Genomic DNA, 27,588 nt, shown 5'->3' on the forward strand with positions numbered 1-27,588 from the left:
GGCTGTTTTCTCGACTTTCATTTCTGTTTCCTTTTATCACGATAACGCAATCTTCTTTGATTCGGCCATATAAAGCATTTTGAAGCTGCCGAATTGCAATGATAATGAGAGCTGCCACTTTCTTGACATGCGCGCGTGCACACACACACGCGCGCACACACACACGCACAAACACAAACACATACGCACGCAGACACACACGCACGCGCGCACGCATACATACATACATACATACAAGCATACATACTGCATACATACATACATACATACATACACATACATACATACATACATACATACATACATACATACATACATACATACATACATACATACATACATACATACATACATACATACATACATACATACATACATGCATGCATGCATGCATACATACATACATACATACATACATACATACATACATACACACATACATACACACACATACATACACACACACACATACATACATACATACATACATACATACATACATACATACATACATACATACATACATACATACATACATACATACATACATACATACATACATACATGCATGCATGCATGCATACATACATACATACATACATACATACATACATACACACATACATACACACACATACATACACACACACACATACATACATACATACATACATACATACATACATGCATGCATGCATACATACATACATACATACATACATACATACATACATACATACACACATACATACATACATACATACATACATACATACATACATACATACATACATACATACATACATACATACATACATACATACATACAAGCTGTACAGGAGCCGAAAAATACGGAATGAGGGAAACGAAGGGACTAAGTTTACATGATCCCGGTTCCTGAAATTCTTACCAAACTCAACAGATAATTCCGCGCCCGTCCAAACGCACACGGGTCTCTGGGATGGCGTCAAGCAAAACCCTGGTTGTTCCCGATTTCATCGAAAGCAACACATTCATGGTAACACCGTAAACACACCCACCGCGAAGCCAACACACGCGCAATCAGTCTTCGCCGCTAGCCGAGAGAAATGGGCGGAAGCGACGCGAGAACCGAACAACAAAAAAGAGAGACTAAAGCTCCCGAGATTGGCGACGGGGGAAGATGGCGGAGAAACGGCGCGCCCCATTCAATCAAACAGATTGCGGCCACAAGCGACGCGCTTTTTTCTTTTCTACGCACTCTTCGTCGTCGCCAGTGTACAAGACCCGGAGATTTGCAGCGCTTCAGCCGGTGTCAGTATAGTGGAGAGACGGCGCCAGGTCTTGTCTGACGGCGGAATCTCCAAACGACGAAACGCGCGTATATAGGCCAGCCAGCCAGCATCTGGGAAGATGGGGAGGGACGGTGTCGGGGCAACAAAGGGGGTGGGAAGGGGAGATGGCGGAACGAGGAACGGCGTTTTTTCGACATAAATCACAACCGTCTCAGCCCCCTCCGAATCCGCGGCGTTCGCATCCCTCAACCATTCGTTGTGCGGCGAGCGTCTCTCCTCTGTTGTGGGCTCAAGCGCGTACTATTTTCCACTCCGCCGTCCATCCTTACGTCTGTCTGTCCGACCGTTTGGCTGGCGGCGTTCTTTTCGTAGCTACGCCGCTCGGAATTGCGTTGATATAAAAGCCGACGTTGGCTCTAGCATATATATCCCATCGATGGGTTCTCACTCATTTCATATTGTTTCGCGCAGTGTGGTTGACACCCAGCATGTAATATTGTCCGCCTGTTCCTCAGTGACACAAAGAAGTCTCGCTGTGAAACTCTCTTACAACTGCGACACTAGTCAAGAAAACTCTATAAGGTGGCAGGTGGAGGCTAATATCGCCAGCAAAAATATTTGCGCAAGGCTGTTGCGAAACGGGAGGAGGAAAGCTTGTGGAGCAGCGATGCGTTGCCTTAATGCTATACGCTTTTGGCGTTGTACAGGCTGAGGCTGAAATTTTCGTTCCCGGCCTGCCGCTCGGGAGGCGCTGTGCCCTCCCTCCTTCTTCTGCTTTTTCCCCAACCCATTTTCCTTGCTCAATCCGCTCAATCCTCTTTCTTACGGCCGCCTTCCCTCGGCCGGACCTGTATCTTGAGCAACCACGAACGCGGCTGTATCGGGACTGGGAACAGAACAATCGCGTATCTCTGAACCACACATGGCGCTAACGAAGTGACAAATTGGATGGCGTTGCTGTCCGCTTCCCTTGAGCAATAGTAATAAAGCTAAGGAGCGTGAGGAAATGAAGAACAATCTTTCTGCCCGCAGCTTTATCCGACATCAGGCTGTCGGATGGGGGACTAAAAAGATTGGACTTTCCGTCTTTAATTTATGGGGCTCCCTAAAGTCACTTTACCTGTTGCGTGTGCTTTTTTTTTTTTTTTTCGTTCCCGAGGTAACTTCTCGTCCAGGGTGTCCAATTCTGCAATAAGATGAAAACCGGAGAAACATAAGAAGGAAGCATATAGAAGAAAGGCAGGAACGTTAATCTGGCTATAGAGCCTAGTTTGGTATCCCGTACATGGGAAAGAGAAAATAGGCAAAAAAGAGAAGGCAAAGAATGGATAAAAGAAGGAGCAGATAGGTATGCCTAGCGCTGAAGCACTAAGCGTTCAAGTTCAGTGATTGCCACCGGAGGCGTTCAGTCTAAAGTACGGTGTTTAGACCGTAGAAAGCGTAAGAGTTCCATAATCGACTTCTGAGCTGATGACAGAGAAGGCCAGTGACACAGAATCTTCTCCTCTGAAAATGGCCGCCGAGAGTCCAGGTTCCTTAGTGCTGACTATAACTTCTTTCTTTCAGGCGAGTAGCGTGGACACTCGCAACAAACGTGCCGTATCGTCTTTAGCGTTTCACACTCTTCACTTGCTGTCATTCCTATCAATTCTGTGTAAGTATTATGCTGCAAAAGAAAGGCGATAGTTAACGCTGAGAAGCCTGTAATAATACAAAAATGGGGAGTCATCATATTACCATGATAATTAATAAGTTGCCTCGAAATTTTCACATCAACATAAAACCAGAAAAATTCCAGACAGAAGCATAAGCCGATGACACTTGATGGATACATGTCTCACTAGCGGTAGTATAGAGTTTCATACAATAATAACTAGAGGGAAAACTGGCGCTAGTGTCAACGCGAACACGGCGGTGGCGATTACGCTTCGATGGGAATGATGGGTAGTTCTGGAACCGGATTGCGTAGGCTCGAAACGGGCCTATGGCTGCGCAAATTGTGTTTCTTGACAAAAACCTCTTATTGCCCGGTTCTCCGTTTACAAATTACATGGCGAACAAGAAAGTTAGTGACAAAAAATTGGTTTTGTACGAAATAAAACGACGCGTTTAAATAAAAAGCAGACGCGGAGTCGAGGAGGTTTGTGGAGCAGGTTTGCCATTTGCCGCCAACTACAGCAGGACGCGACTTCTTTAAAAATTATTTGTAAAAGTTTCGGCGCTTGTAGTTTGTAATAATAAGAAAAGTTTTGTGCTCATAAAAAAAAAAAGAAACCGATTACCTTCGGAGAAGTTATTCTTGCCTGAATTAGTGACATTCATCAAGCTGCGTTCCTATCTGCCGCCGGTACTGCTGGTCTACGCTGTATAGGAGCCGGCGTTCGCACGAAAGGTGTGGCTGTTCCAAGCGATTCGCAACCGTCGTCAGCTTCGACAATACATTGCTCTGCCGAATGAGCAGCGCCGCAACTCCTAATTCGCAGACAACTTCGCCGCACAGAGCGCCGTCACTTGTGGTTTCGAGCTCGCTGTGCGGCAATGAATTGATAACCCATCCGTTTTCGCAACTCTGGGTTATAAAACATTTCTACTCAGGGCGGCGTCAGTCCGCGTGCGACATCCAGTTCAAGTAGAAACGTATTTTTGAACGCTTCTTTCAACACACCGCGTAGGCAGATGCGTTCATGAAAGGCCAAAACGGAAACGAAACTGTCTGCACAATCGAATCCTTATAACTTCCGCAAGCCATCGAGCGCCAATCCGAATCCGGAACTACACTCGGTGACAACTTCAGAACGGCACCGGAAGTTTCCGCTGTGTTTTATCACCGCAGCCGGATGTTTCTACGCGCGGCGCTAGTAGGGCGTTACTGGGAATATTTTGAACATGGCGTGAGCCGTTGCCGTGATTTTTTGGACTTGATATGCTTATAAACGACTCGAGTGACGACAAACAAACTGCGTGAGACAAGGCAGACGATATCACGCATTCATAGCAAATCCCTTTCAAAACGCGCGCGCACTGACGTCACGGGTCCGGCGCTTTGGCGGAGTGATACACTACATGAGGTGGTGCCGTTCTTGAGTTGTTCTTGAGTTGTAACCGAGTATACCCATCACGCCCATTGCGGCGGACGATCGCAGCGCCAGATTCCTCTCTAGTGGTTATTGTATGAAACTCTATGAGCGGTAGTACCCGACAATGCACGGTTGGGCCACTAGGCTAATGACACTAATGGGAATAACACCTGTCTAGTTATTTCTTGTCATAATTAGGTAGTTCACTGTGAAGTCGTACACAGTTAGGAACTCCCGCGTGCTGTCAATACATGGGCTCTTACCGGAGGCGTGTGGTACAGGGAAAAGGCTTTAGCTGGTGTTTTATTGGAACTCTCCCGAAACAATTTCTACCGAGATGGTGCGCTCAAACAACTATTTACACATGGGAAGTGTTAGGTATGAAGAGTGCTCAACAGTCCCAGTTTTTTTTTTTTTTTATAAATAACATGGGTTCGTACGGGAAGCGCGTGGTTGCAGAATCTCCCAAGAGATGGAGAGAGCTATGCGAACGCGGGAAAATTGAAGAGAATTCCAGGACCAGAGGGGAGTAAGTAAAAAATCCCGCTCGCGTCTTTAGGCGCTCGTTAGGACAAAAGTCCTGCAATGGGTTTTTGGACAACTGTATGGGCAGCGTTTGCAAGCAAAAACTGAATTGGTTATACCAACGGGCTGTTTAGTTATTGGGTAATTTGTTAAAACACATAATTTTCTCAAAGTTATGATCGTCACCATAAGGTGGGTGTTATGACCAAATCTTCTAAAATAATGTTTAGATACCTGTGTAAGTTGCGTATATGAACAAAAACCAGTTCAATATCTCAACTGAACTACGATAAAAAAATTAATATATGAAAAATTATATGAACACACATGGCCGCTGGCGCCCACCACGCCGGCTGAGGCTGGCCTGGTAGCGAGACTAGCAGTTTTCTTTTTTTACAACTCTTTTCGGCTTGTTTCATATGAATAAATAAATGACTAGAAATTATACGCATGCAAAAATAATATAACGCTACTCACGCTTTAGTAATTTCTTTTGGGTGGACATTCGCACCGAGTCTCTGGTGTCGAGATAATATATTTGCTTGCAGAACGCAGTCGAATGGCTTCGGCAAACTCATTCGTTCCTTAATGTCATTTGTATCGAATTTCATTACGTTTTCTCGTGTGGCAGCAAACAAATCTCATTTTGAACGAATGACATTCGATGGGAATGACATCAAATTTGCCGCGTGGCAGGGGTATTATAGATTTTTCCAGCCGGGTTAGTACACCCACGTTATTGCACTCACGTATCTACGACTGCGGTCTGAAATTAATAGTTACGGTAGTGCTGCATGCGCAGGACAAAACTCCGCGATTAAACAGGCCTGCGTGCATATTTTTAATAAAAGCTTTTCTCTCTCTCTCCGCGATATCTCAGTGGAAATTCTTAATCACTACACAACATCACCTTATGTTCAACATATGAAAAGCACGTGTTTAACGCGTCCTAAAAAGATACAGAAGAAAGCGCGGTGGATGGTATTTGTGTAGAAAAAACTTCAGCACGGACTGAAATCACAACTATTCCCGTGATGCACCCTCGAGGGGTGCTTATGGATGGTCGTAAATGTTGGGTGTAGCATTTAAATCTTGCAGGTTGCCTGATAATGCGAAATCGTTCTGGCGGACCTGTTGAACAACTACGAACTTCATCTTTCTCGTAAGAAACTCATTGCTACGTTTTTACACGCGGATTTCCGTGGCGAGCATAACCCAGCCTCTGTGCGACGGACACAGTTCTGACGGAAGCTGACAGTGAAAATCTAAGAACACATTGAATTTTCAACGAAGCTGTAAACTGTATAATTTCTCTATACTATTACTGAACATTTCCTGAATATTACCTTTAGCCATGTATGCATCGCCCGCATGCGTTATTAAGGGTGGAGGGGGGGGGGGGATGGATTAGGTGGAGAGGGGAGGTAAGCGTATCTAAGATGGCTTTTCTGGGAGCCACCATTCATTCATTCATTCATTCATTCGTTCGTTCATACACTGATTCATTCATTCATTTATTGATTCATTGATTGACTGACTCACTGATTAATTAATTAATTAATTAATTAATTAATTAATTAATTAATTAATTCCTTCATTCATTCATTCATTCATTCATTCATTCATTCATTCATTCATTCATTCATTGATTGATTGATTGATTGATTGATTGATTGATTGATTGATTGATTGATTGATTGATTGATTGATTGATTGATTGCATCCGTATCGGTAACATTCCGTGTGGGCAAGAATGACTTCGGGTAGGGGGGGGGGGGAAGGGAAAAAGAGTGTGGTGCTGTCGCTGGGTAGACAGCCTGCGTTTATGTTGTTTAGGTGTCAGCGCGGTGTCAGCGCGTCTGCAGCAGTGATTGTGGCAGATGCATGGGGGAGTGCGATAACCGCGGGGGCACTTGACTCGCATCGTGTAATGGCGTTGCTCTAGTCCGTGATGAGCGCGTTTGAGCACACCGATAAACAGGAGATCGCGACACGTATGAGATGCGGGATAAGCAATAAAGCATTGCATACACCCATAAGCAGGTGTAGTGGCTATGCAAGAGCTGCCTGAACGCCCACTTTCGCGGCTAGGCAACATTTTTATAGGTGCGGAGTACCTTAGGACCGCACAATGTCCGTCCGCGTCCATCCGTGCGCACACCACCATCAAGGGAAAATCAAGCGAAATTCGATTTGAGCCGTGAGTTGCAGTTTCATTTAGGGAATAATCAAGGTGCAACTCACGGCTCAAATCGAATGACGGTCGGGGCGGAAATCGGATGTCACTCGGGGCGCAACTTGGATATCATTTCGAGTCCCCGTACTCCGCACCCTCGCCATCATCCACGGAGTGTAGATGCTGCCATTTTATCATTTTGTTAGCCTCATTGTTTGTCGAATTATTTTTTATATCTTTATTCCACTTCAATACAGCACAATAACGCACATTATTCCGCCGGGACTACTGCGCCGCTGACCTCGTTTTGGCGCTGAGTCGACTTTAGTCGCCCAGCTTCAGATACCAGCGACAGGAATCGTCAAAGCTACGGCATATATGCCCACGCGTAAAAATAAAACTAAAAATAAAGTACGCAACTCAATTGTCAATCCCTCTAACAAAATGCGACTGCGTGCTGGTATTGAAGGCGCAAGTAGTTTACCACGTAGTGCATCACAAGCGCCACCGAAATGTGAATGCGTTGCAAGCTCAACTACACTCCCTATGGTACCAAACGCCACTTGCAGCAAGTTTAACCATGGTCTCAATGAACCTAAGTTCATTTGCAACTAGCGCTCCGAGAAACTCATACTCCTTGTCAGAAAAGACGCTCTGCCTAGCAATTCCGGGATTTCGACGCCCACAAAATCAGCATCGGTACGCGAGAATGATTACGAAATTCCGCAGATTATCAGCATTTTTCAAAGAGCGTCCTATCTTACCACGAGCAAATCCTGGGCCCAAATTAATGCTCCACCATGCCCTACCTCTTTTATAGGAATTATTTACTTCCTAATACTGAATAGAAACCAGAACAAGAACAATCAGCAATGAAGAGAAAACAATTTCGTTTCGAAAGGGCCTCACACTTTGCACACCTCGTAATCCATGCGGGGGTCAATTATCCATTTCCCCCTTTTCCTCCTGCCACGAGAGAAAGGTAAAGGCGGCGGAAAAGCCGGATTCCGAATTCGCCGAGCGCAGACCGGATGGGTCGAGGCGATGGGAGCAAATTATACACATAAGGGAGAATAAATGGGAGTTGACACGGCGCAAAAAAAGGACGCCTATCAACACCCACCAGGCAAGAAGGCCTGCGTGCTAGCGCCATCTTAAGACTCCTCGCGCCGTCTATTGCACCTTATCGGCTTCTGAAACATTTAGCGAATGCGTTTCTTGATCGTAACCGCAATAACCATCCACTTTGGTCTATTTTAAGTCGGCTGCTCTGCGGCGAGACGGGCCCTGTCACGCTAGTTGTTTACAACGCGGGAAAACTTGAGGGCAGCATAGCGAGGGAAAAACTCGGACGGGAGGAAACAAAGGGAGCTTGTTAGTTCGAGGGATGAGTCGGAGGGAGGGGAGATTCCGCAGCGATCGAAAAATGGAGCAGGCGAATGCGCGCGGGTGGGGAGAAACCCGAGATGGCCCGGCGGCTTCTTCCGGCTTTGTTCCCCAATTGCGCTGCCGCCGCATTCGCTTCCGTGAGGTGGAGATCTGGAACGGCCCGCTGGGGAGTTCACCTAGGAGAAAGTGCAAGGGAGAGGGGGGATGTTCCTTTTCTTGGGCCTCCTCTGCGTTCATCGGGCGTTGCGGCTAACATGACCTCCTTTTTTATACGTTTTCCCGGCATCCTTAGCTTACTGGTTTGTCTGTATGTTGTTCTCGAGAAGGCTTCGAATGGGTCTAAATCACTACGACGAATGCGAATGCGTGCTCCAAATTTCCCGCCATTTATTTATTCCTGACCAGTGTAACGGTCGTGTCGGTGTTATTACATCGTTTGCTTGTTTGTTCTTGTTTTGTTGTTTTTCTCTCGGGCGCTTTTGCAGGATTTATTTTCAAGCTCAGTATCGGCATAACTTCGGTTTCGTGCAGAGGAATGATGGTGTTACTACAGCGGCCATAATATTGGTGCCTTATATATCCGTACGGACCCTGCTTTCGTGAAAGCCATGCGCTAGCGATAACACTGTGATGCGGAACCAAGCACAAGTCAGGTACACCAAAGCGATAAGCAATTTTTAAGACGATAATCTTTCTTGAGCTACTTGAACGGAAAATTTTGGTTTGTCTGTCTGTCTATATGTATGTCTGTCTGTCACTCAACTTAGCCAGTCGGCCAAAGTGAAACAGATGCGGCGCAAGTCTTATATACTCACAGCCAAACCGAAACGTCTAAGTCCGGTGTTATAATGTTCATACTTGTCAACATTGACGAACAAGAACAAGACATTACGCAAATATGAGGCAGAAAGTCAATGCACGAGTGATATTTTCAGTTTTTCTTTATTAAAAATTACAGATGCTTGCTTTTTGCGATAGCAAATAAAATACTACATCAACTGCAGAAACCTTCGCGTGCTGTTTCCCGCGCTACCTGGCGGAATTCGAAAAAATCAAACGGAAACAACAACGAAAGGTTCCACTAGATAGGTTTCGCGTTCCGCTCGGAACGCTCGTGGAGTAGGGCATCGTGGTTCTATAAACATTGTAGTCGGGTGCATCGATTCACGCACGTTTTCGCCGTACGGCAGCGCTGGCACTGAGGCACCCGACTTGGAGAACTGCAACGCGGTAAATTTAAATTGACTTGAGCAAACCAGTAGCGTGTTATCTTGGAAGGAACGTGACGGGAGAGGAACATCATGAGAGGTGAGCGTGAAAGAGAAGGGATGCATTTACTTGCCAGGGGCGCCAGTCGACTATCGTCTTGCGTCGCCATTTACAACGAAAGGAGCAGACACGCGGCCATTTTTTTTTTGTCTTTTTTAGATGCAAAGCATCTCATGGTCGGGGCTATGTCCCTCCCTTGCTGTTGTTGCGCCGTCCACATCCCCACTGCGCATGCTCGGCTTGCTGAACGCCCCGTGGTGTATTACCCTTTAATGGCTCCTGGAACGGCAGTGTTGCGGTGTCTTCCTGGGCCGCCACGAGACGAGCACGCTTCCCTCTCCTCCTCCCAGCCGTATAAACCAGGTGTGCACACGCGCTGCGCGCTACTCCACTGCGCATGCGCGTCTCTACTCCATTCTCCTCCTCACAGCCGTATAAACTAGGTGTGCACACGCGCACTTTTCATTCATACCACCCTACATTCATTCATTCATACCACCCTACCCACGCGTCTCCTTGCTCTAACACCACACACCAACTCTACTCACACTACTTACTTCAACTCTACTTACACACCAACTAACCCCCACTGCTGCTTCGCATCTTCCTAAGGGTTCCTCCCACTGGAACATGGCGTAATTTTTTTGCTTTTGCTTCCTGTGTTCTGTTAAAAGCGTTTTCGCACGTATACAAAGATTATTACGCAGCTGCCGGAGGCGTTGGTACTATTCACAAGTACTGATAACTCCCCACTTTTGTTGTTAATACCTTCGCGTTAAAAACATCTACGCATACAATTACGAACAAAGATATCAGAGTATAGACTAATTTGCCCAAATGACACTCGGATGCCTAATTGCAATGACATGCTGCCTTCCCGAGGCCTGGAATTTCGGGTGCACTGTAATATTTCACGGTTATTGAACGACGAATGATATCACACACAAACATGCTTAGAACACCTAATTTGTTGTGGCAACCAGCCAAGTCTATAGGGCAAAAAAGTATTTTCTCCCCAATTGTTTGCTGCAGCAAGAGAATAAGAGAGGAAGGAAGGAAGGAATAAAGGTAACGGAAAGGCAGGAATGCCAACTAGGCTGTGGCTTAGTTTGCTATCCTACACGTGGGGAAGGGGAACAATGGGGAAAAAAGATGAAAAGCAGTAAAAGAAGAGCAAGGTAAAGAGACAGCGTAAAGAGGTGGGGCCAGCGCCACCACGCCATAGGCGATAGAGCTCATTGACTTCACAGAGAGTAATCCCTTGCGCCACAGTCTGCTGTGCAAGTTTGTTGTTTTTAGGAAGCACAGGAGCGCTTCTGTCGCCTTGTGCGTAGATGACGGCGAAGGCCAGTGGCCCAGGATAAGATGGCTCATAAAAGAGCGACTCCATTTGACTCATTGTTTATTGAAAGGGTCGACATATTATTCGAAAGAAAATCGGAGGAGTAGTGGAAATGTAGTGCTAACACGGTCACCAAAGTGTGCCACCCCACCTTCAGTTTATAGAGCCTGCTATTCCATTGGAAAAGCTATAGAAGCTTTGGTTATTTTTCCTAGGCCTTTACAAACTCCGCCGCCGAAACACCTGGAAATTAAAACGAATTCAACAGAAGGAAGCGCTGCACACAGCTTCATCCCCGCATATGACTTCTCCGGTTTCGTTCCAATCATACTCTCTGGAAAACAACGACATCTGGGAAAGGCTAATCTGCCACCTAACTCGAATGTTTTACGCAAACTGAATCGAACTTTCCTTTTTTACATCCTCTAAATATACGTCCTAAGCTAAGCAATCACGTAATTTACGCTGCCAAAGTTAACGCTGATCATCATCACTCTTTATCATTCCTGAATGCTTCGTTTATCACGAGAACAAAAGGAGTGCTCGGTAAGCAAAATCACTAAACCTGATTCCTGACTAATACAAATTCCACGACTGCCCGTTGTTGATGGCCCTCCGCGGTATAATAAAAGCGGGTTGATTTTGCCGGTGATGAATTTCCGCACGTGACGTAAATGTACAGAAAGAGGTTCAGATTTCCCGCTACGACGCAGCGATAAAAAAGAAGAGAACACAGCCTAGCACAGCGCGTTTATACTGAATGACAACAACTGGTTTAGGATTTCCGCCACCGAGAAGCGATTGCTTCACCAGGGAGAAAAAAGGATGCCTGCGTGAGAACTCGAAATCAAAGCTGCTTTACTTACTCGTTCGCAATTTCCGGCCTTTAATGATAACGAAGAAAAATATGCGTCACTACGCGCACTTCGAACGTCAGATCTCATTAACCAGGCGCCCGCATACCACCACACGGTGATTGTTTCCGGCCGTATTTCCCGCTGCTGGCTTATAAACAACATGCCGGGCGCATTTAAAACATTCCGTGTCCAGCCGCCACGAACGAACAGAAGACAACGACAAAGTTTAATCATATCAAAGTCGGCAGTCCGCGGACGAAAACAAACTAGGCTCAGGTTACGCTCCGGCACTGCCCGAAGACAACTAGACAGTGAAAAAGTTTCGAACCTCTGATTGACTGCGCGCGGTTGAAAGCATAGCGAAGGGAAGGAAGCAACGGGAAAATGCGGAATTCCTTTTTCAAAATACAAATGCGCGGCAATTTCAAAGCACAGAAAACACTGTCATTATCACAGCTAGCAGGAAGCCCCTTACAGCGTCAGTATGCTCGATGCGGAAAAGTGAGGAAGGAATGTCAATTATCCCTGCAGACAGCGTCGCAAGTTTTTCTCTTTTTTCGAAACCTGTTTCATTTCGGTCTTATTTATGCGTTTAAAGCGGGCCGAGAGCGTTTCTCCAGCCCCGCGTCGGTGCGATTTCAAACTTTAGATTTGACTCGGTGACTGCGTGCCTAGACACGCGGTGTAAATTTCCTTTTTTAACTCCGCATCGGTGCATACGCAAGGCATCGTTATACCTTTTCTTAATTTGACTTTATAATAACTGCTAAACAGTATACGCTCATCGCCTGGTATTGGATACGGAGAGAGTATTCAAGGAGAGAATGCCGACTCAGAAAACCCCGATGAAAATGCAACCCTGAGCTCATGCGACAAGAACGCGGTTGGCGCTGAAAGCGAAGCCGCGATACGGAAATTCCGAGAATTCTTTTTGAAACTCGAAAGCTTTCGCTTTCGACTCGTCGCCTTCTCTGCGGACCATCTTCTTCGTGGTTTAGAGCTTTACTTTATGCTTTGCGATGGAAGTTGCGCGTGCGCGAGAACCTGCGAGCGCCGTGCGCCTTTTGGACATCGAAGTCGGAAGACGCTGGCAAGCAGGGCCTGTCTATAGTACATAAGATGCAGAAGAGAAAGAAAACTCTTTGACTCCTGCGCCTATTTTAAAGTGCAGTCGAAAGCTTTATGAAAGTAAACACGGGAGCGCGTGGCGCTCAATAGATGCGAAGCGCTCTGGTGAGAGGCTGGCGTGCTCTCGCAGCTTGTGCTGTTGGCGGGCGCACTCCCTGAAAGCGCCTTATCGCGCTTTATGCTGTATTAATTACGTAACGGAGGATCGCGCATTTTTTATCAACCATTAGGGCAGCGAAAAGCAAACGTTTTAATGCACTCGCTCCGTTTCGCGCATGATAAAAAGCCCCTCATCGGAACATGTGTTCTCTGAAATCGTTTCCAGATATCTAACGTAGCTAGAGCAGCAGACAACAGCGCAGTCAACCTAGATCGCTCTGCGTGTACTGAGCGACACGCGCTCCCGTGTTTATTGTCATAAACATGGGACGGTACACTAGACGGTACACTTTTGACGGTACATTAGAGCGATCGGCGCTGTTTGATTGAAATTTGCTTTTGTTGAAGCGACAGCTGTGGACGGTTTATCATAGGGGGTACATTAATGTGGAGTACTTTGTCACGGTACGTGTCACTCACCGTAAGCGCATCAACGTGTGTCCGTCGCCGTCGGTCTGTTTCCAGATCACGGCGAAATCCCTGCCGGGATCAAGTCTGAAAAGCGAGATGATTTTGCCCCCTTTGGAATTCACAAACATCGAGCGATGATCCCATTATTTCTGAAAAAAAAAATCCTTAGCTACTCTGCCGAAACTCTTTGCTGATAGCAGGTTGTCAAAGAACGTGATAGGTAGCGCAAATGAACGATACACGAGAAAGAAGGCATGGTCAGGCGCTAGACCTGCAACTGTTTATTAGCAAAGACTTGCGTGGTGCATTTATACCTGCTTCCAGACATGCGCAATAAAAACAACACCATGCACGGGCCAGCATGCGTCAACGAAAGAATTCATCTAAAAAAAACACACCTAAGCGTCGAACGGTAGCACAAAAAGTTTGCCTACGCAATCACTCCCCTTCAAATCTGATGCGATGTGCTCCCAACCGCTCTTTGGCATTATCACGAACTCTCAGAAAAATAACTATATCGCCTGATTGTGTGTGTGCTTTTTGTGTGCGTCTGTGTGTTTGATTATTCATGTGTAAGTGAGAGTTTTCATATATTTTCATCACACCTTCACCCCCATTTGGTGTAGCAACTCGGGCGCCCAGCCTGGCTGACCTCACTTGCCCATTTAATCTCTCTCTCTCTCTCTCTCTCTCTCTCTCTCTCTCTCTCTCTCTCTCTCTCTCTCTCTCTCTCTCTCTCTCTCTCTCTCTCTCTCTCTCTCTCTCTCTTTGATGTAATCTTTTGCCCAGTATCTCGATTTCGGAAAATTGTGCCTTACATTTGCAGGATTTGCAATGCATGGGCATATGTTTTCCATCATTAGTCCTTAAGCTTTGCAAATGCTCCCTGAGGCGGTTGTTCAAACATATTACAGTTTGACCGGTATAGGGCTTTCCACAGGTAAGGGGGATTTCATAAGTCACCCCAACAGCGCGATCGACGAAGGGCTTGGCATGTCTTTTCCCGCAGGCCCTGTTTTAGATGCGACGCATCTCTTGCTCGGGGGTATGTCCCTCCGGCGTCGTTGTCGCGGCGTCCGCACACCACCTGGGCATGCGCGAACTCTCCTCCGTTCTTCTCGCCAACAGCTGTGTGAAACGCGCTCTCTCTGTCTCATTATCATAACAGCTGCGCGCGCTTCGCTAATGCTTCTCTCTCGCATTTGCTCTCGCTGCGCATGCGCAACTCTTCAAGGACCTCAACCAGGACCACATCTTCGAAGGATGCAGCCCGTTCCCCGGAGGGAGAGTAGCACTCCAATCACCAGCCCTAGACGACCAACGCCGCCTTGCAGATTTCGTAAAGAAATTTGTTAGAGGTGCCCTGAACTGAGGGTACCTAACCCGGCTAGTAGTTTCGCAATAAAGCTTTATTCATTCATTCCTCCGTTCGTCTCCTCTCCTTCAAGTGCTGAATATAAAGCGGTGAGCGCGCAGCGCCGGTTCAGTCAAGTGCGTTCGCTTGAATGCGCTTGACTTTGCTTGTGCTTCGCTTCTCATGTCGCGTATGCATGTGCATGAAAAGTAAAATTACGCCCATCTTCCCGCGTATGAGAACACCCGCATGTGATGGAATGCATCATACGCGTTCACAACACGTTTCACGCGATTTAGAGAATCAACCCAATGGAAACGCCAATTGAACCCCCCTGATGCGTCGCATCACATCAGGGTTCCCTCGCGGGAAGATGGGCGTAATTTTTTTTTTTGCTGTCAGTAGCACCACGAGGGCAGAGCTGACCTACCTTGCTCGGGGCTGTAAATACAATTAAGGACACGACACCTCGTCGTAACCTACCTTTTTGAGGTTATGAGTAATCTTGTAAAGGTACGGAACCGCTTCAGGACGATGGCCATTTTTTGGTTGCGTATTTTTGCTATTCCTAATACCCTTCACTTTTTGAAGGAGGGTTTCCACAACCGCAGTAAAGCCAGCCGATAGCAGTCGCTGCACCTAATCGTCAAAACTAAGCTGCATCATGTGTGCGCACCACTTCCGCAAGGCCGATTCCAGGCGGAGACTGGTCATTGCGCTCTTAAGTAATTCCCAGCGTGCCCAGTCCAAAGGTAACTCCTTTAAAAGGGAACCAGGTGAATATGCCCAACAGACATACCCAACACCTTTATAGTCAAGTGTAAAAACTGTACGACATCATGATGAGGCAACTCTTGAGGAAAAGTCCGGCCTTTTACTTGGCGCTTGAAAAAAATTGAACGGTAGTGACCGTGTAAGCGTGACTTCGGTGGTGGTGTTTAACGCTGAGGTGCGTTTCTAGATTAATTCTTTCGTTGAGGCATGTTGGCATGTGTATCATGTTGTTTGCATTACGCGCAGGGTGTCGAACCGGAATTTTTTCGGGTTCGGTTCGGGTTCGGGTTCAAGCCTTTCGGGTTCGGTTCGGGTTCAGTTCCAGAGCACCATTCCGTTCCGGTTCGAACCTGTTCGAACCGGTTCAAACGGGTTCAAACGGGTTCGAAGAAAAAAAAAAGCAGGCGTGTTTTTTTCTGTTAATTTTTTGTGCTCGTTTTTTGTTTCCTTATCAAATCGGCATAGCAACAAATTCATAATGAAGGTTTCTTTGTTCAAATATTTTGTCTTCGCCAAACTAAAGCGACCCTGCAACACGTTTTTCAACTTTTGTCTAAATCTTGAGTGCTTGCCGAAAGTAGTCAACCAACACATTATACTATGGGGTCGTAATGTGCCTCAGCCAAAAATTACTGTTCTCCCTTCGTCAGATAACATAGAAACTTGCTCAAAATATTTTTCTCTCCTTCCCGGTCTTCGCGTTCTTCGACCGCTGAATGACGTCATTACAGTGGTGTAGCGGCTGTTTGCCGGCTTTCCTTAAGTTTCAGAATAGAACGCATTTGATACCCATCTAAAAAAAGCCACAAAAGCGAAGCAGAAACGGAAGGTGTATCCGCAGCGACGAGCAAATCACGCAATGTTGCTCTGTGCTGATAATAGCTATAGTTCTCGCAGTGCTTCCAGATGCGAAGAAGGTTGAAAGCGTTTTCGAAAGTGTTTATTTATTTACTGCTTTTTATTTATTTATTTATTTATTTATTTACCTAGTTATATTTATTTATTTATTTATTTATTTATTTATTTATTTATTTATTTATTTATTTATTTTCTCTTGGGTTTAACGCAGCGTCGCAACGCCGACGACAAGGCGCGCCATAGTGGAGGGCTCCGGATTAGTTTTGACCACCTGGGGATATTTAAGTGCGACGAAATTTCGGACACAAGGACGTTTTCGCTTTTCGCTTCCATCAAAAAAGCGGCCGCCGCGACCGGGAATCTAAACCGCGTCTGTGTGCTCATCAGCGCTACGCCTTAGCCACTGAGCCACCGCGGCGAGTTTATCTAAGGTTTTGAAGAGCTGCTTTAACTGTACCCGCAAAATGTTTTTTATGGTAGTGTGACGAGTATGTGGCGCCGACTGCCAAGCGTGGCAGGTGGCATTTAGAAGAATTTCCTACTTCTCATCTTTTATCTGCTAACAGAGCTGTTTGAAAGAAAGAATGGCTCTAAAGACTCATTGGACGGCGGGTATAGGACGACATTGGATAGTGAACCACTGGAGATAGGAACTTGCTAATGGTCCTTTAGCGACTGGTGACAGCGATTGGGCTCTAGGAAAGATGATAGCCAAGTGAAGTCACAAGCAGCAGTAATGATCACTTGTAGAGGGAGAGAGAGATTGAAAATGGAGTTTAATTCAATCGAGACAATGTTTAAGAGAGGCGTCCTCATTCGAGGGGGCCGAATCGACAGCTGTTTTCATCAAGAACAACTGATCTTCCAGGCCGCAGCTGGCCATGGCTGTCTCCCAATTCTCTATGGAAACGTGAAGGTTGGATGGATCTACGGCACACTAGTCGCAGCCGCCTACTATGTGTATGAGGTTCCCAGGCTCTCCACAGAAGCAACGCAATGGAGAGAGTTGTGTCCCGTCAAAGAGGTGAAGTCTGCCGTTGTGTGGGAAGGTGTATGCCCACAGGGTGTGGAGTAATGTTTCCTGGTTAATCGGTAGCGATTTGTGCGGGGAGGAGTACGTTCTATGGAAGAGGCCAGAGTGCTGAGTAACTTCTTGGTCTGTGACTGCAGGATGCATGCACTCGGGCCGGGCTTCATTAGCGCCGGCTAAGCGAGTCAAATCTCGAACCACGAGGTTGGTGATCTTGTTTGCCGTGGATGCCAGTATGAGCTGGCGCCCATACAATCGTGACTGGTCTCGTTGGTGGTCTCTGATTGATCATCGGAAGTGCTGTAACATGCAATCGACCGTTGGCAAAGTTGGGCCACGCCTGCTAAGGGTCTGTTATGAGAGTTTTGACACCGCTTTGGCTAAGCGCACGTGCTGTCGCCGCTTCCTCAGCTTAGAGGGGGCTGTGTTCGGCGGTTGAGATGCTACACATGTGGGAGGCTGCAGAACGGTAACACAAAGAGAAGGTACTGAAGAATGCTATCGGGCGGCTGTTGCATCAAACCAGTTGATCGTCCCTCCCTTTTTTTCTTGCAGTTTAGTTTCTTTCCAACTGTCTCCCTTCATATATACACACGTTTTGAAAACTCTTTGATGAATATACAATATGCGTTAGGCAATTAGTTATTAACTTTAGTCCGAGATGTCAATTTTAATATAGCAACAGCATAATAGCGCAATACGGGCATAAAGAAAGACCTTTTATAGCATTCATGCGGTCTTCACATAACTTTGCGGCTACTTTGTGCGTGACAAAATTTCTTGATTGGTCGAGAACGAGAACGCTGCAAAATTTCCAAATGCCAAGGACCCCAAAGATATCATGTTTGGTCCGACCGTCGAATCCGCCTTCACTGACCCGCTAATTCTTTTAATCAAAATTAATCAACACACCAGTCCCAATAATTCACATTAGCTCATTCACTCAACTAACTAATTTGAACTTCAACTTCAACTTTATTGAGAATTTTGTACATAGAAATGCGAGGACAAACACAAAAAGCTGCAAAACTGCAGCTTGACGAGGTGTTTGCACCTTACGGTTGGCGTGGCAGAGCAGAAACAGGAGTTTAAAGGATACGCACAGGAAATAATCCCAAGAAAATAAATCTCGCCTTAACATGTCGATATTACATACAAACATAAAAGAAAGCATTAAAACGCACTATAGCTCAGTCTGTAAAAGATACTTATTAAATCATATACATACACGCATATAGGCACTCATAGGTATATACATACATATAAAGGTTACAAAACAAAACAGGGTACACAGGTACATAAAAAGAGAAATATTGGATATGTAGACACAAAAAAAGCAAAAGACAAAACTTGAAGAAAAAGTCATGTTATATACACGTATGCAACACAGAAGTATCCACATAAATAAATACACACAATATTGGCAAAAATCAGTGTACGGTACTTTTTAGATGCTAAAGTTTGCAGGGAATGAAGACAATGACAATAAAACGCTTGAAAAATATTACAAGTAATTTTGGCTAAACCAAGGTTGCCACGAGAGACAACGCTTAATAGATTGTCAGTTAAAAATGTTCTATGTTCAGCAGTAAACGTTTCCTTAAGTCTCACTTAGAAATTGTATTTATAGCTATGCCACTCTAGGCTAGGTTATTTAAAAGGCGGGCAGTTCGGGATTGCAACCTATCATTGCCATAATTCGTTCTTGAAAACGGCACGAACCATGTACTCCTTCCCCTAATTTCGTACGGTACGTCCAACGGTTTTCTTAAACTACATAGACTTAGATATGCTGCACCGTTGTGTTGCAAGCTATTTTTATACTTTTTTAGAAGATTAAAGTTGTAGATACATTGGACAGGAAGCCAATTATACTGCAGAAATAGTTCGTTGGTGTGAGAGTCATATGGTACAGTTGCGATATGTCGAATGGCCTTTTTCTGAAATAAATGCAGCTTATTAATATTTTTTGCGGAACTGGTTAACCATACGAGGCTGCAGTAATTGACGAGAGCTGTGAATATAGCATGATAAAGAATAAGTTTAATATTTGATGTAACCACAGGCCGTAACCTACAAAGCACCCCACACGCTCGAGATAAATTAGTGCAGACGTGATCGATATGGGCATCCCATTTTAAATGTTCATTAAAAACATTGCCTAATGTTTTCTTATTTCACTAACTATACAAATCTTTTCAGATCCGATGTACAAACTGAGGTTTCTGTCGACAGATCTTTGAGCTGGTGAAAATGACACCGCTTTAGTTTTCTTAGTATTTATTTTTAACGAGTTTGCTTTAGTCCATTTGTGAAGCTTTTGGAGGGTTATATTTGCTAAATGCAAAAGCTGAGTAGTATCACACGATTGAACGAAAATGCTGGTATCATCTGCGTAAATAATAAAATTTGCAATGTCAGTAATTTCCACGATATCATTCATATAAATATTGATCAGGATTGGCCCTAGAAGACTGCCTTGCGGACTCTAGCTCTTACTTCTTGTGAAGAAGAGTTGTGTTCCTTTATTGCTACGACCTGTTGCCAGTTACCTAAATAAGATTGCAAAAGAGTAAAGCCCCCGGAATCCATAATGTTGTAATTTTTAAAGCAATGTTAAATGACTAATTCTATCAAACCCTTTGAAAAAGTCTATAAATATAACAAAAGTTACCTTCTTTTCTTCAAATCCCTGGATTATTAATTATTTTTGCGTTAGTAAAGCTAATTCGTTGACATATGTTTACGAAAACCGAACTGTTTTGATGATATAATAGAGTGTTTGTCACAGAAGGACACAAGGTGTTTCGCGATTACTTTTTCTAGCCTTTTAAAATAACTGGAAGTACAGAAACCAGTCTATAATTGGAAAAATTGATTTTGTCCCCGGATTTAAACAGTAGCGTGACCTTAGCTTGCTGCATCTTTTTTTGGAAAAACACCAGTAGTAAGGCATAAGTTATATATATGGCTAAGCGGCGATACAAGACGGTCCAGTACAAACTTAATAGGCCGAATCTGAAGCCTATCGTTGTCTATGGCCTTGCTATTTTTTAGTGACAAGAAAATCGACGATATTTCCTGAGGCGTTACCGGAGAAAAAAAGGCTCTGTGGGGGTTAGAATCCTTTAGGAAGCTCATAGCGCTTTCATTGTGAGAGCATTGCATAAGATTCGTTAAATAGTGATTAAACTTGGTTGCCAGTTCTTGACCCTTGAGTGGTTTATTATCTACTCTCAATTCAAAGTCGTCGTTACGGGGGGCAAGTGGGTGCAAAAGTTTATTCAATTCCCGCCACATGACATCCCGCCGGGAGGAAGCCTCAGAAAACACATGTTCGAAGTACATTTTTTTTAGTATAGCGTGAGAACTTTGTCACAAAGTTTCGGTACTTTTTAAAGGCTACAAAATCGTCCCTGCTCTTTGTTTTTACAAACTTATGGTACAATAAATCTTTTTTACGGATCATCTTCAGACATTCGTCTGTAATCCATGGTTTCCTTATATTCTTATTTTTCTTGACCATCTTAAGAGGAAAAGACTTTTTATACGCATCTTTATATATTCTAGAAAAGTATCGTAGGCATCATCTGCAGTGGTGCACAGAAGTAAAGGGTTCCACCAAATAGAGGGAATCTTCTGACGAAAAGTAGTCAAAGTATTCTGATTAATATCGTGAAAAGCGAAAGATTCGGGACATTGCTTACATCTTAGTATTTCTGTGTGCATTGAGAACATATATATAGGTAAATGGTCACCTATATGTACACCAATCACACCGGACATGGTGCTGCTATTTGTATCGCTGGTTATAAATACATCAATAAGACTTTGGGAAAGACGGCCCATACGAGTCGGTTCTTTGATCACGTTCATGCAGCCGAAATAACCGAAAGGAGCTCTAGATCACGCGAATGTGCGCTTCCCTGTAATATGTTAATGTTAAAGTCCCCACCAATAGTTATTTGTAAACCATAAGACGAAATAAAATTGTTCAGGTCTTCTAAAAATGCGAAACAATTTTCCAGTTTTCCATCAGGGGGGCGGTACACAACAACAAAAATGGCATTTTTACATTGCACCGTTAAAGCTTCATAATCTGTCGTAACTGTCGAAAATTCGTTCATTGTACTACAAGAAAGCTGTGTAGACACGAGCTGTAACACACCTCCACCTCGCGGTGGGACCTATTTAGAAAGAACGTGTTGAAGCCCGAAAGGCGCAGCACTTCTGTGTCACTCGTATACCAGGTTTCCGTTATCATGACAACGTCGAACTTGAAAGTTTCAAAGCTGCGTTTTCTTTTCTTGTAGTTTCACATTCTTCTTTCATTTCCTCGTAGCTTTTGTTGAAGAATTCGCAGCTTTTTTGCATTTCCACATTTTATTTCCTAGTGGTTTCTTATTCTTTTTTAATTTCCTCGTAGATTTTCTGCATTTTCCTTACTTCTTTTCGAAATTCACGCTGAAGATCAGCGATCTCGCGTCTTAGGTCAGCAATGTCATTTTTCATGACCAAAGCAATGCGGGATTATACACAAGGGCGCACAATAGCAATGACACTGGGTGGTTGGCACCAGAGGCAACAGAAAAAGTCACTGAGTAAGCGAACAAAGATTACTGCAGAATATTCAAACCTGTGAAATAGGAAGGCGACTATCAGGCGACCGTTCTGTTCGCTGCCTCCGTGCCAAGTGATCTGAGGTGGACGGAGCGTTCGTTTAAAGGATCCACATCGTGACGAAAGCCACACGTAGTCCACGAAACAGGGGGTGTGGGGAGGCGATGTGGCGAGGGGGTGTGGCGAGTCTACCCGCTAACCCGCACTAATCGACTTCAATCCATTCACCTCTTCAGTTTAAGGTTAAGCAGATTCGAGATAACATAAAAATGCTACCAAATATACTTTAAAAGTGGAAATTAGGATTCCCCATTTTTTAAAATCTCATGTTCTCTTAGAGCAGTAAGCAAAAGACACAACGGCACTGTATACAAGAAAAAGTTACGTTAATTTTGAGAACTGCGAGTGTTTGTGTCTCAGTGCTGTTTGTATAGAACTGCCCATTCAAACTATAAGTGGAAGATATGGATGTATTGTTGATGGTGTCCCTGAAGGCCTTCACAAGCGACAGGGATGCATGTGAATTAACAAGACATTAAAAACTTTACGCGATTTTAAACACCATGTAGAGAAACCATGAAGAATATTCCATGATATGTTGCCTCGTAATATGCGTTATAACTTAAGTTATTCTAAACGTAAAAGATAATTGGGAGAGATGGGCAGTGCCTAACGCAAACTGATAGTATATACGGACAACTTTACATTAAATTGAGGGAAATAATTGAAAGAGAACATGATGGGCCTTGGGAACTGCAGACTACGCAAAATATTTCATGGTTCTGTCTGGGGAGTGGCAACATATCTTCAGACGCAAGGTAGGGTACCGAACTGGAAAACTAGAAATCACATTTTTGAAGCCCGGAACCGGTTCGGAACGGTTCCTTCGATTCGTTCCGGTTCGGGTTCAGTTCCAAAATGGCGGAAAAAATACGGTTCCGGTTCAGTTCCGGTTCCGGGCAAAAATTCGGGTTTGGTTCCGGTTTTCGGTTCGGTTCCGGTTCCGGTTCGACACCCTGATTACGCGTGTGGGAGTGCAGATATAAATGTACGACGGCAGTCCTTGCTAATAAACAGTTGGAATTGTAGCACCCGTCCGTGTCTACTTTCCCCTGTGTCGTTCATTGGTACTATACCTATCATGTTCTTAGACCGTAACCAACACGCCCAGAAACACGTTCTTCTAACACGTTGTCAGTGCGGGTTTCGTGTTCGAGGTTTGGGGCCCGCTTTTCGCTCTAAAGGGAGGAGCATACTCATCATCGCCTGTATTGGCCGGCAGTCAGCAATGGTAGTTCGGCTCCTTTTTGTGTGAAAATACAGGAAGTTCCGAATGGTAGGAAATTAAGGAAACGGGGAAAAAATTGCGCTCCGGATGATGGGATCCAAACCCACAACCTTCAAATAGCGTGTACGATGCTGAACCAGTCCCGCTTTCATCACTGTGTTCATTCAACGACCTCCTCCTTTCCAGCTAATAACTCGGCTGCGATGTAGGTTTACGCCAGCTTATAAAGGTGTGTTGGGCTATGTTCAGACTACCGACGCAAAAGCCATATCATGATCTACGGACATAAAAAAACGGCATGTCACGCACTTCGGTTGGCTGAGCCGGGAAATGACGTCATTCCTTAAAGCTTTTACGACAGTTGCGGCAACAGTTTGAACCCGGCCTTACCTTATTCTTCGTACAAACAACGGTAGCTATAAACGCGAACTAGCAAAAGGTTGCTTAAAAACCTGGTCACTAGACAAACCGAGTTGTACCTCAGGTCTCGACGACTTGCAAAAACGACGGCGCCGAAAGCTGTGCGCACCGAGTCAGACACCTTGCATCCACACGGGCACCAAGATAAACACGGCTAACAAGTCTTCCTGCCACCGAGATTAAGCGCCGGCAACCCGTACATGCAGCGACTGGGTTTAAAACTCGTTAAGCCGGCTGCAGCAAATCCGCGTTTGCCGCTACAGCACTGCGTCGTACACTGCTTTTGCGCCACTCCTCTTTCGCCCCACCCCCCGGTTTCCTCAGCCGCAGACACGCTCCGAGAATCAGCTCAAAAGATATAATTCTCGGGTCTACGCGGCGGCGCTGCATATGAGCGTGAAACCGTGCAATTTCTTGCCAACCCCTCCCTCTATCCCGCTCTCCCCTGAGGCTGCAGACGCGCCTGTGGCACCAGCGTGCGAAGCTGGAAGATTCTCGGTGAGACAAGATGAAGAAAGAGCAAAGTTTTCGTTGCCACGCAACCGAATAACGTCTCCGGCGCCTGCTTAATCAAGACGGATGTGCTGGAAAGCCTCAAGGAGACTTTTCCACCACTCGCTCTTCTTTTTTTCGTTATTTTTCACGGTGCCCTTTTTTTTCTTGCGCAGCGTTGCTGCCATGCGTTAGATTCGGTGCCAGTCTTTACCAGATACTCGGCTGTCCGGAGAACGCAGTCTTAATTTTCTCGCTGAGGGAAATTTAGAGCGTGAGGGAATGAAAACAAACAGCAGGTCTGTCCCTTCTTGATTGGAGATAATGTAAGAGTGGATTTAAGGTCTCGTGAAACTGGCTGCCACGCGGCATGCCGCGATTGGTGTTCCTAAATTGTTTTCAGCCATCTAGGCCTTCCTTTATAGGTGAGTCAAGATCATGTATGGGAGACCTCCTTAATCCTGCAGTCGCTGAGGTCTCTATAGGTAAGCACGCAGGTACCAAATTCGTTTTATCGTTTTAATAAAAACAGATATGCGAAAGCGCCTGTCAACTAACGCGCTTTACTCTATGATTCTTAATTGTACTGGCCGCGAGGCCCACCACTGGAGAGGCCGGCGCTGCGATCGTTTTGACGTCACTTGTAGGATCACCGTTCCTATCTTGCTGCGTAGTTGGCTTGCAGCGCGTGACACTTCGCTTAGGAAGCGCGTTCTAAAAGTATTTTCGTGCTAATTTCCTTCGCTTGAAGTTAATTCTCATTGCGTCCAGTGCAGTTCGACCTCACGGGGACTTTATAACCGCATCAACTGTGGTAGATTATCCGCAAACACCATGAACGTGGGGGTGTATTACGAATGCGACCGAAGCGTAAGCAGCGGCTTGTTTCCCCGATCAACAATGTGGACTACGACGATCGCCGAGTGAAGTTTCTAGATTTTCCTTGTTTGCAAGAAATGTGTAAAGCAGGAAATCGTGAAGCGTTTACTGCTCGCAGAAGCACACGCACCCGCCGTGCCTGCCCGCACTGCCGACGGTGCGCTCGAACCGACGCAGTTCGCGGCGGCAACAACTTGTCGCCGCTTTTTAAAATCACTTAAGTCGTGGAAAAGAAGTTCCAGATTGGCGAAAGTGGATGTTCGTGTGATTAAAAATTCTGATAGGTAGTGTCATCAGCTGTGGTTTTCAAAGCGATGCTCAAATATCTGCCGCGATTTACGCCGACCGGCCGCGGAGGTCGGTCCCGGCAGCGCCAGCCCGTTCACGCACGGTGCGGCGAGCGGCCGAAGGATGGCTATGCTTGCGCGCAAGAAGCGGCCGAGGCCGTGCAGGTATCTTGATCGTCGATCGCTTCAACGGAAATCACCGCGCTTACAGAGTTCCCAGCGCGGTGAAACGTTCTGTTAGAGACTGTCACTCGCAATTCTAACTGCGAGCTGTTGGAGAAGGCCCTCCCGTCGCGCACGCGCGTGTTGCGTTTGGGTTCCTCTAACGAGGCGCCCGACGCTCGCTGGCGGGCGGGCCGGCTACCGAAGCAGTGGAAGGCAGCTCGGACCGTCCTCATTCCGAAACCGGGCAAGCCCCCGAACATCGACAACCTCCGACCAATATCGCTGACGTCGTGCGTCGGCAAGGTGTTGGAACACGTGCTCAACAACCGCTGGCAACGGTACCTCGAGACGCAGGGCCTGTACCCCAACTCCATGCTGGGCTTCAGGGCGCAGTTGAATACGCAAGACGCCATGATCCAACTCTACCAAGACATCAACGACAAGTCGGAACGCACCCGAGACGCCAAGGCGGTACTCGGCCTAGACCTTCAGGGCGCATTCGATAACGTTAAACACTCCGCCATCCTGGTCCAAGTGTCCCGCCTCAACCTCGGGAAACGGTCCTACGACTACATCAGGGACTTTCTGTCCGAGCGGACGGTCGAGATATGCGCGGGCGACCTCCAACTGCCGGAGAAACAGCTCGGCAGCGTCGGCACCCCGCAGGGATCGGTCATCTCGCCGCTCCTCTTCAATCTCGTAATGATCGGGGTGGCGAGACGGCTCGAAGGGATCCCGCAAGTCCGGCATACGATATACGCCGACGATATCACGTTATGGGTGCCCAGCGGCAGCGACGGGCACATCGAGAATGCACTGCAGGAAGCGGTAACGGCGATCGAAGATCACCTCGCCGACACGGGCCTCCGATGTGCGCCTCAGAAGTCCGAGCTCCTGATCGTCGCTCCCCCGGGCAGACGCGGCAAGAACAGCAACGACAAGCCCAACATCACGGTTCGCACGAGAGACGGCATCCCCATCCCGCAAGTAGCCACCCTCCGAGTCCTGGGTATGTACCTGGAGGCGAGTGGCAGCAATAAGACCACGGTGGATCGACTCCTCACCAAAATCGGCACGGCGGCGCGTCTCATCCGACGTGTGGCCACCAAACACCAAGGTATGCGAGAGGCCAGCTTGCTACGACTGCTACAATCGTTCGCTATAAGCCACGTGGCGTACGTAGGAGCGTTTCACAGTTGGCTCACGCAAGAACGCGATCGCATCAACGCCGCAATCCGCAAAGCGTACAAGACGGCCCTCGGTCTCCTACAAAGCACCAGCACCGACCGGCTGCTCTCCTTAGGGGTGCACAACACCCTGGAGGAGATCAGCGAAGCGCAACGCACGGCGCAGCTCGAGCGGCTGCAAGCGACGCGGACGGGCCGGGCTATCCTGGCCAGGCTCGGCCTGCAACGATCACCGAACGAGACGGCGCAAGCGGGGGACGTCCCATCGCTCCCACAAGAGACGCTACGACGACTCCGGGTCCTACCGCTACCCCGGAACATGCACCCGGGCCACCACCAGGATCGGCGGACAGCACGAGCACGGGCAATCACGGACGTCCACGCCACCGACACGGGCGCCAGGTACGTCGACGCCGCGGCGTACCCGGGAATGCCCGGGACCTGCGTGGCGGTGGCTGTTCGAGCGACGACGGGCGAGGTGGTCAACGCCTGCAGCGTTCGAGTCAGGTCGGCGCGACAGGCAGAGGAGGCGGCGATCGCCCTGGCGCTCCAAGATCCCGGATGTACAACCGTCATCAGTGACTCAAAGACAGCCATCACAGGTTTCGCGCGGAACGCGGTGTGTGA

Source organism: Haemaphysalis longicornis, unplaced genomic scaffold (assembly GCF_048455015.1).
Source record: "Haemaphysalis longicornis isolate Haplotype H1 unplaced genomic scaffold, Haemaphysalis longicornis Haplotype H1 scaffold_3, whole genome shotgun sequence".
Classification (NCBI taxonomy): Eukaryota; Metazoa; Arthropoda; class Arachnida; order Ixodida; family Ixodidae; genus Haemaphysalis; species Haemaphysalis longicornis.